Genomic DNA, 10,757 nt, shown 5'->3' on the forward strand with positions numbered 1-10,757 from the left:
AGGGAAAGACTCACACCAAATAAGTAATCAGTTGGTTATCATTATTTGGACAGGCACTAGTAGCATCAAACAGCAATGCATAACCAAGAGGCAGTGTGTTCTTCCATGGCTGTGGGCTGATGGAACAAAAGAATCAATCATCTTTAGGATGTCCAAAATCTGGGCACTTAGATCTCCTTAAAACAGGATGGTTTTTGTTGATGAAACAGATCTGCCAGTCACCAGTAATTTAAACAAGTAAAACCTGTAGTGATACATTCTTTAATCCTGGGTAATTCTCCCTGTAGCTAAATCTATTGTTGTTACTTTCTAGTAACAGCTTCCAAAGCAATGTCTCTTTTCAGCTTTCAAAGCTTTTTCTGGCTGCAGTCCTTCTTTTCTCATTAAATTAATTAATTGCCATCTAAATCAACTAGTTAATTTGGTGGAATCAGAGCATTTGTCTGTGGGGGAGGAAAAGGGGGAACACAGTGTTAGTTTGTACAAACCTTGGCTTATTCACGTTGAAATTACCTGCATTCACACAAGATAAATTAACCGGTTAGGTAATGCTTAATCTGCGCTCCTGTCTGACTATGGGTAAAATATCAAAATGCAGACAAATATTTGTGTGGGTGCATCTCTACTTTGCACTAACTGAGAGATCCTGCAGCTGCCATCCCCCTCCTGTTTTGTGTTCTACCAGCACCAGTTGACCTGTTGACCCATGTACCCTCTGCTATCCTGCATCATGCTGACCAAATGTCATCTCTTTTTTCAGATGCTGGTGGGCAGCCTGGATTGTGTCATTTCTATTTGCATGTTTCTTGAGTAAGTATCATTGCAGTATAACATTATAGCATTATAATGCTGTACCACACTACACCATCCATCTAGAGCCAGGCAGAGGTCCTGATCTTTTCACCCTCTGAGGGGAGGGAAAGGCTCAGAAAGCCTTTGGGAAGAACCACTGGAATAAGGATGCATATGAAGTTCTTGCTAATGGAATGGCCAAAGGGAGTCACACACAGGATGCACAAAAACACAAATCAAGAGCAAAAAGCTGAAACCTGAAGCTGAAGTAAAGAGAAGAAAGTGAAAAACAAAAGCCAGACCTCCAGACCTGGCAGGCATCCATAACAGGGGGAGCTGGCTAGGATTTTGCCCTGACACCCCACCATCCAGCCACACTGTACTGTAGACAGTGCAGAAAGCAGTAAGGACACCAACGGCCCCAGGAGTCTGATGAAGAGCTCTCACCTGTAAAGACCTGAGGCAGACTGTGAGTATGCCCAACAGCTCTAGACAAGGGACCTCTGCTTGTAAGTATCTTTCTTGTAACCCCATAACTTCAGTTTATAAATGAGTAGTATTACATACTCTGGGGGACAGCTAAGTACTGTTCATGTTAAGATGGAGGCAGCCTTTTTGGGTATATGTCAGTTAGTAGCCTTTCCAAGTTCTTCCCCACCTCTGTGCTTTCAAAATACTGACCACATCAGGATACTCATTCAAAGATGGTTGTGAAGATCTTTGTCCCCAGCCAGGCTGGCAACAAATCTCAGACCCCCATCCTTTCTCAATCCCATTCTCAATATTTCCTATTTCTCCCATATGACCATCAGGCCTGTAAAATCACACAACAATGCCCCTCTGCTGTTTCCTGCCTTCAGCACAGGGGAATCAAGTAATAGGTGAAGACTCTGGTTTTCTGTTTAAAAAAACTAAAATTCTCTGATTAAACCCCCCCAAATCTGCATTTTTCCTCAATTAAAATAAATTGTCACCATATATAAGTATTAGTTGAACACAATGTTTTATTGATACATTTACAATTTTAAAGCAATTTGGAAGCCTGCCTGTGCCTCAATCACAATAATAAAATACATTCTAAATACTTATATTTTGGTGTTTGATTTTGTTTTTTTTATCATAGAAAATTAGAGTTCCCCCTGCCCCCTCCTCACACCAGGATGCAGGTCCAGCTGTGGCTGTCCCCACAGCTGCTTTGTGGCACTGAGCAGCACTGATACACCAGTGCCCTGCCCCTGCCCATGCCATTGCCCTTTACTTCCAACCCACAGTGCCCCTCACTCTTGACCGGCAGCGCCTATCTGCCCCAACTTGCTCCATCCTGGCAGCAGGTCCCCCTCTGCATCAGGCCACGGGTCCAGCTGCAGCTGTCCTACCTGTTGCTTTGTGGCTCTGAGCAGTGCTAGCCCCTGCTGTTCTGCTTCCTGCATCTGTGCCTAGGCCCCAGAGCTCACCATGCCCTTCCTGGGAAGCCCTTGACTGGGGCTTAGAGACTGAGTTGGGCCTTCCTCTGGCTGAGCAAACCCCTCCCCTTCTAGAGCAGCCTCCACCTACACAGGCTGCTCAAGGGGGGCAGGGGGGCTCCAGGCCCAACTCTGGCAGCTGCTTCTGCCCAGTATCCCCCCATCTCTCTGTCTCTTACATGCACACCTGCTGCCACCCCCAGCCTATCACACATAGACCCTGCTGCCACCTCAATCCATCATGTGCCCATCACCCAACCACACTGCCACCTCCACCCCTCCCACAGCCCATCACCCCCTCTCCTGAGTCATTCCCAGAACCAGAAAACCCCTCCCCACCCCCCAGACTGGGGCTGGGCTGCAGTGCAGCAACTGCCTGTGCAACCACAGCTCCTACTAGCAGGTCCCATCCCGTCTAGTGCCTGGGCCCACAGGGGCTGAGCTTTCCCAGGGCCCATGAGGCTGGCAGGGCCCCAAGCCAGACAGAGCATGCAGGCTGGCCACATCGCTCCTCATCTCCCCTCCCCTCCCTGCACTCAGCCATGCAGCACGCCCCCCCAGCCACCACCTCCAGCATTAGCCCCAGCAGAGCTGTCAGCACCTGCTGCAGCCACAGGCTGGTGGGATGTGGTGCAGCAGCCTGGTAAGCAGCAGAACAGTAGCCATCAATGAGAAGGATGGGCAAAGCTCGCTCCCAGTGCCCCAGCCCCAGGCACTGCTGCAGCTGGGCAGTGCCCCCAGCTACAGCCCCCAACCCTGTCCCAAAGGCGCCTGGGCTGGTGAGCAAGGGCACAGCATGCAATCCCTCTCTCCCTCCTGCACTGAGCTACTGCCACTGCCACCCCAGTTGGGCAGCACCCCCAGCTCAACCAGGATGAGCCACAGTGGGACAAGGCAGCCTGTACCTGCCCCAGCCTCAGCTCACAGTGTCGGACAAGGTGATTGAACATCCACACACTCCTGCCCTGCCAGATCTCCCCGCAGGCCCCAGCCCCCCTGGCAGTGTGACTCTCACCCAACCCACAGGGCCTCCTCCTGACCTGCCAAAGGGACCCTCCAGTTGACCCTAACCCTAAACCAGCCCCCAAAAGCCCTACTTACCCCAAAGGCCGCATGAGGGAAAGTGAGTCTGAGCGGGCCCTGGCTGACTCAGATTCTCAGGCTCTGCCCCTGCCCCTCTGGAAAGGTCTTAGGGTTTCCTGCCCTTTTGCCAGCCTGCAGATAGCCCATGTTTTCCCACTTCAAAAGGGGAAATCTGATTTTTTCTTCTTTAAAGGGGAAGATGCATGGTTTTCTCCTTTAAAAGGGAAAATCTTCATTTTTCCATGGGAAATGGACAATCCCGATCACTGGTAATAAGACATTATGATACAAATGAGCTTGGTGCATGTGGCAGGGCACTGGTAGTGCTGCTACTTTAGGGATTGGGCCAGGGAGGGGCAGGTGCCAGATTAGGGCAGCCATTTTAAGGCCCAGCTCCCTGAGCTGGGGGCAGTTCGTGATCAGCCAGTTTGGGGAAATCACAGGGTGAAGGAGAGAGAGACAAAGGTGAACATATTTGGAGAACTCCTAGAAGTGTCTATCACTTCCCTTGATCAGCTGGCAATGCTCCTACTAATGCAGCCCGGTATGCCATTAGCCTTTTTTGCAAGAAGGACACACTGTTGGCTTATATTCAGCTTATTGTCCACTGTAACCCTCAGGTCCTTTTCTACAGAGCTGCTGCCCAGTCAGTCAATCCCCAGCCTGTTATCAGCGCATGGGATTGTTCCGTCCTAAGTGCAGGACTTTGCACTTGTAGTTATTGAACCTCATGAGATTTATTTTGGTCCAGTCCTTCAATTTGTTGAGATCTCTCTGAATCCTAGTCCTACCCTCCAGTGTATCTACTACTTCCCACAGCTTGGTATCATCTGCAGACTTGCTGAAGGTGTACTCTATGCCATCTTCCAGGTCATTGATTGAACAAAACTGGACCCAGGACCATCCCCCAAGGCACTCTACTTGATACCGGCTACCAACTAGACATCAAGCCATTGATTACTACCCTCTGAGCCCAATGCTCCAGCCAGTTTTCTGTCCACTCAACAGTCTATTCATCCAACCCATACTTCTTTAGCTTGCTTGCAAGAATGTTGTGGGAGACCCAGAGGCAACTGAGCAGGGTGCGGGGCCCGGGGCAAATCAGCCCATGCGGGGTCCTGCCCCTGCTCCAATCCTGGATTCGAAGGCGATGGTGGGAGCGGTGGCAGTGGAGTGGGGTGGAGGGGAGAAGCGAGCAGCTGGACACAGAGCCATCACTCCACCCAGCTCCATGCTGCCGCTGCTCCGCCTGGCTCCGTGGGGCCCCCCAAGGCATGGGGCCCAGGACAGTCACCCCGATTCACCCCCTCCCCCAAGGGACGGCCCTGGGGAGGCTATATCAAAAGCCTTGCTAACTGGTCTTCCTGCAGCAGCAGAGCCAGTTATCTCATCATAGAAGCAATCAGGAATCACAGAATGGGCTTTACCATCCTAAATCTCTCCAACCACAACTTGTCAGCCTCAGTCTATAGCAGTACTTTACCACAGACAAGGCTTGCTTCATGAGCCCAGAACTGGTGCCACACCAAGTGGAACTGATCCAAGAATAGGTCTTCCCAAGAGCGGGTTGATGTCTTGCTGCAAAAAAAAAAAAAAAATGCTGTAAAAGCTGCTTGGTCAACTGGTAATTGAAATGCAAACCTGAAGCCACTCAGTAGCAGTTTATCAAATAGGCCTTCTCAAGCCAGTACCTTTTACCAAGGCTTTGCATTGCACTATAAATGCTTTTAGCTATGGATCATGTGACAGTGGGAGAGGATTCATGGGAATTTGTGCATCAGTGGCTTCTAGATCAGGAGTGGGCAAAATACAGCCCATGGGCCGAATCTGGCCCACCAGGCCATTCTATCCAGCCCGTGGGACCACTTAAAAAATTTAGAAAGCTAATATTCATCTGTCTTTGGTTCCTGTCAAAGATGACAGGAACATGGGGCAGTAGGACCCAGGGGAAGCCCTGGTGGACTCCTGCAACAGCAGGGCCTGCCCAGCACCCCCCTCCCAGCTGGAAGACCCAGTAGAAGCTTCTGGCCTAGGACCATGTGGCTTCTCAGCTGCACCAACGTGGGAAACTCAGGTAAGGGTGGGGTGGAAGGGCAGGGGAGGACCATGGATAGGGAACAGCTGGTGCTGAGCGTGGGGGAAAATTGGCCCCTCCCCTGCCCCATGGCCCATGCTCCCTGCTGCAGCCGCTCGCAGCCCATGCGGGGCTGTCCTGAGCAGGCATAGGCAGTCCTACATGGGCTGCGAGCAGCTCCAGTGCTGGGCACCAGCCACAGGGCGGGGGAGGGGCTGCTTTTCCCTGCGCTTAGCACCAGCTTGTAACCCATGTCCGCTGCCAGCCTGGGCCCTGCGCTGGCTCTGGGCTCGCCCATTGGGGCTGCACTGTGGTGGAAGCAGTTGCGTGCCCCCCCGGTTGCCACGCTGGGCAGTGTTTGCTGCTGCTGCCCACTCAGAGCTCACACCGCGGTAGGCTGCTACCGCCGCCTATGTGCTGTCCAGTGTGTGCGCTCCGGGCTGACAGCAGTAGCAAACACTGCCTGGTGTGGCAAGCAGGGGGGCCGCTTTCCTCTGTGAGGAGCAGATGCTGCTGCCATGCACAGCCCCGACAGGAGAGCCCGGAGCTGGCACAGGGCCCAGGCTGGCAGCAGGGGTGGGTTACAAGCTGGTGCTGAGCAGGTGGGAAATGCAGCCCCTACCCCACCCCACCTCTGCGCTGCAGCTGCTCACAGCCTGTGTGGGGCTGCCTGTGCCTGCTCAGGACACCACGCATGGGCTGTGAGCTGCTGCAGCAGGGAGCGTGGGCCACAGGGCTGGGAAGGGGACGCTTTTCCCCCGCGCTCAGCACCAGATTGTTCCCTGCCAGCGAGCGCAGGGATGGGGCTGCACACTGCCCTCCGCCTGTACCATGGGGCTGAGGGGGGCACTGGGAATGAGCAGGCACATGGGGCCTACACTGTGTCCCAGGGCCAACACCAGTGGGGCCCTGACCAGGGCAGCAGGAGTACAGGGTCCTGGCTGGCAGGGGCTCTATGGAGCCGGGCCAACTCCCCCCCTCTTCCTGCTGGTGCAGCCCAGCCTGGCTCCACAGACCCCTGCCAGCCTGAGCCCTGCTCTGGGCCCTGTTGGCACTGAGGCATTGATCCCAAGATGGTGACCAGGGGGCGGGGCACCTGTCAAGGAGCAGGGCTACCCATGCAGCCCTCGACAGCTTGCCAAAACTGGGTAAGCGGCCCTCTGCCTGAAATAATTGCCCACCCCTGTTCTAGATGGTCCCTACTATTTATCCAACAGTGCTTCATGGGAAAAATCCCATAAGGCATATGACCAGGTAACAGGATAAAGCACTGAAAGATACTCACCTAGCATGCTCAGTGCTTAATATGGAGGCCTCCATTATGTGGAAGCAGGGATTTGGACTGCAACAAGCTACTATCTAATTCTGAGCAGTGCTTGTGCCTCAACTCAGTAAGAAGTAAGCTCCCCAAGTAGATGAACCCTCAGGCAATCTTTCCAGCAAGGAAGGGTTGCTGAATTCCTCGTGTTTTCATAATGATATTCAGCTAGGCTAGGGACAGAAATTACACATAAACTGGTATAAGTGATTGGAAACTGGCTCACATCTGTAACACAGCAGAAGTTCAGTGCACAAAAACCACTTCCAAAAAAGACATTATAAGGCCACTTTGTCAGCACTAGAATTATTACCTTCCTGAGTTAATTCAAAGCCCCTAGTCTATTTAGGTTTGTATTTAAGATGATGGAGGTTTGTATTTAAGAAAATGGAGGTAAATATTACAGAATATTTTTATTGTGCTATATAGCACTGAGGATGGATGGAAGACTACTGTTTAAATATAATAATAATCATACCATGCTACTTCTTTAAAATAAGTAACATTGTAGCTCCTCAAAGCAGCAGTCAGGACCAGTGGGCTCCTATGGTACAAATAGAAGGAGTGGGATGTGGGAAGTTGGATCAGGTAAAACCGTAATAAGAAAAACAGTAACATAAGCCAACCATAGGATATAGCAGATGTCCTTACACATAGTTGCCTTTTCCTTTTTCTTGAGTGGAGGATGGTCTTTGCTCTTTTGATTGCTACAGATTTGTAAGAAGAGGACACAGATGCCTTCTTCTGAGGTGCTTTAAGACGCAGTCTTTAAAAGAGAAACAGCAACAGTTCTCCTCATCCCCCACCTTTTTTTGGGAAAAAATATTTATTTCTATATATATAAATATATAGAACTGTACCTCTAACAACCGGTCAAGTGACCACTATAGTTCACTTGACAGACCAAAACACACTGTGATCAGAGAATGTACCTGAGTGGCCCTTCTATCTGCAGACAAGAAGAGAAATGAGACCCTAACAGTAAGGGTCACTTTTAAGACACGTGGAGCCACATTTTGTTTTAAATTAGTCCTCAATAAAAAGGTCTCACTTTAAACAATTTCTCCAGTGCCAGTGGCATACAGGTTTTATTTACCACCAGATTCCCTCCTGCTTTCGTTGATTTAAATAGCAAGTGGTCTGGGTCACTTGTCTAGTGCTGGCTGCCCCAGCACCCATTTGAATTTAAAAGCAGGGTTTCTTTTCTGGTGGTTGGAGCATAGCCACTTGTCCCTGAATAGCTCCCTACAAATAAATAGCACATCTGGCCTCTGTATGTGCTGTTGAGTTCATTTTGGAAAAATAGAGGATTGTTTTCCCAAGAATATTTTGATTTTGTTTCCTCTCTGACCTCAAATTTTCCTAAGACCAGGTGCTAGCCCTCTGTATGAATGTCAGATGTACAGGTCCAGTGAGAGAGGGATGTCCAGTTGTAACACAGCTTTTTGCTTTGTGGTTCAGTAAATAATGCTCACCAAAACAGAAATCATGGAATCACAGCCATGTGGATGAATAAAAGATGTTCTGCATAAAAAGGGCTGAAAATCAATGGAAACTGCAGTTTGTGATGATATACATGAAAGTTTGGCATTTTAGAAGAGGTCATGATCTAAATCTCCTCTATTGTGTGAGAAATAGCTGTGTGAAATGTTAGTGACGAGGACCCTAAACCACAGGAAATAAACCTTGTTTCAGGATTCATTACAGACATTATAAGATGTGCTGAGTTTTAAGTTTCATTAAGGTTTGCACACTTTAGTTCTGAGCAAACCTGCCTGACTGCTGAGTCACAGCAAAAGATGACCTCCCCATAGGAAGCAGGCCCCTCTGACTTCCAAATCAGCGTTCAGGCTTCAGCAGCCCCAGGAGAAAGAAGAGAGACCAGTTCAGGCAGCTGCAACTTTAAATAATTTTTTTGACCTCATCCAGGGCCCTGGGCAAAAAAGCAGCCTCATTGGAACACTGTTAATACAGACCAGTTGGCACTCCAGGATTTGGCCAGTCACTCAACTGGTTTTACAGGTTCTGTTGTGGAAACTTAAGACAAGGGGTCTGGACACAAAAAGGGGGTGTGGAGGTGGGTCTCTCCAGTCCTAGAGGAAACAAAATATACAGCACAAACAAGATACACCGCAAAATAAAACCAGAACACACTTGACCACACACAGCCCCAAGTGTGTTTGGGTGTTACATTAATAACAAAAGTTTCCAGCTTAGATGGGTTATTTGAATATAGGTGCAATAGGTACGTGGATTTGTTGAGGAGGCCAGAAGAAGGAAGGCCAATGGAATGCTCCGTTTGATCTCAGGACATCATGCATAGCAGCACATAAAATCCTATGCCAGTGACTGATTTATACAGGCTTCTCGCTCTAGTAGAGATCCACCACGCTGTGAATGCACATGAGCCAAATGAAAGAAAATGTTATTCTCATACCGCTGAAGCTGAATAGGATTTCTGCCACTGAAACCAGGGGAATAAGATCAGGTCTATGAGCGACTGCAAAGGCAAACTATGTTTTGTGTGACCTAATTAAAAATTACCATTTAATTATCATTAATTTTATTTAACTGCAGTTGCCATTAGAAGTGAAGTTAACTTCTGCTGCTACTTAACACAGGATCTCTTACTTAGCCATCTTCTTTTATCTAAGAAACAGAGGGCACGTCTACACATCGCCATATGGCAACATTGCTATGGCACTTCCAAAAGGAAGTACTAAAGCACAGCTCAGTACAGGTGGTTACCGTGTCGTGTGTGCAGCATACAGGTAGATTTTGCCGCTACATTGCCATAGCGGGACACTATACCAGGAGAGTGTGCCACTACAGTGAAGTAGTTGGCAATCGTGTGTAGACCCGCGTGATCATTACCTCACCATAGCACAGTGTATGGTGACGTAGTGCGTTGCTGCGTCACCATAGGGCAACGTGTGGACGCACCCAGAGAGCCTTATTCTCCCAATATTAATACTTTTTAATTAAATAATTAAATTTTGTCTACTTGAAGCCTTTGGCTTCCCATTTCAATTTAATAGAGAGTGAAAGCTGTGAACTCCTTAACTGTGTTGACCAGTTGTAGAAAGCTCTGGCTCAGTGATGGGAGCACTGAGGAGAAATGTGGATGTCCAACCATTGTGATGTCTAAATTAAAGAATAGTGAATTAACTTTGGGTAAAAGAGATGTTTTAATGAACACACACGTGTGCATACACACACACATACAAATGTATGTATGTGTTTATGGCTTATATTCTTTATTTTTATTGGCAAGCTTTTGGGCTTAGCACAACATTAAGGACCGTGACTTCAAAAGTGGAAAGGAATAGTAAACATGGGTAGATCTAGGATTTTGAAAAGGATGCTACAGATGGTGTAGTCCATCGTTCCATAACATGAAATATTTTACTTCAGTTGAAGAGAAATTAGTAGGTTTACTAATAAGCTAGGGCAGGGGCGGGCAATTATTTCGGGTGGAGGGCCGCTTACCCAGTTTTGGCAGGCTGTCGACGGCAGAATGGGTAGCCCCGCCCCTTCACAGGTGCACCACCCCTTGACAAGTGCCCTTCCCCCGGTTACCATCTTGGGACCAACGTCCCAGTGTCTTGGGACCAATGTCCCAGGGCCAGCACTGCTGGGGCCCAAAGCAGGGTGCAGGCTGGCAGGGGTCCATGGAGCTGGGCTGGGCTGCACCAACAGGGAGGGGGGAGCTGGCCCGGCTCCATAAAGCCCCTGCCAGCTGGGACCCTGCGTTTCTGCCCCCCTGCTCTGCCGGTACTACTGGCCCCAGGACACCACCGGTGCAAGCCCTGTGCTCCCACTGGCTCCCCACCTGCTCACACCCAGTGCCCCCCCAGCCCCGCAATACAGGCGGGGGGCAGCACACAGCCCCGACCCCCTGCTTGCCAGCAGAGAAGCTGGTGCTGAGCATGGGGAAAAGTGGCCCCTCACCTGCCCCATGGCTGGTGCCCCGCATTGCAGGCGCTCGCAGCCCACGCAGGGCTATCTGGAGCAGGCACAGGCAGCC

This window comes from Alligator sinensis, unplaced genomic scaffold, assembly GCF_000455745.1.
Source record: "Alligator sinensis unplaced genomic scaffold, ASM45574v1 scaffold237_1, whole genome shotgun sequence".
NCBI lineage: Eukaryota > Metazoa > Chordata > Crocodylia > Alligatoridae > Alligator > Alligator sinensis.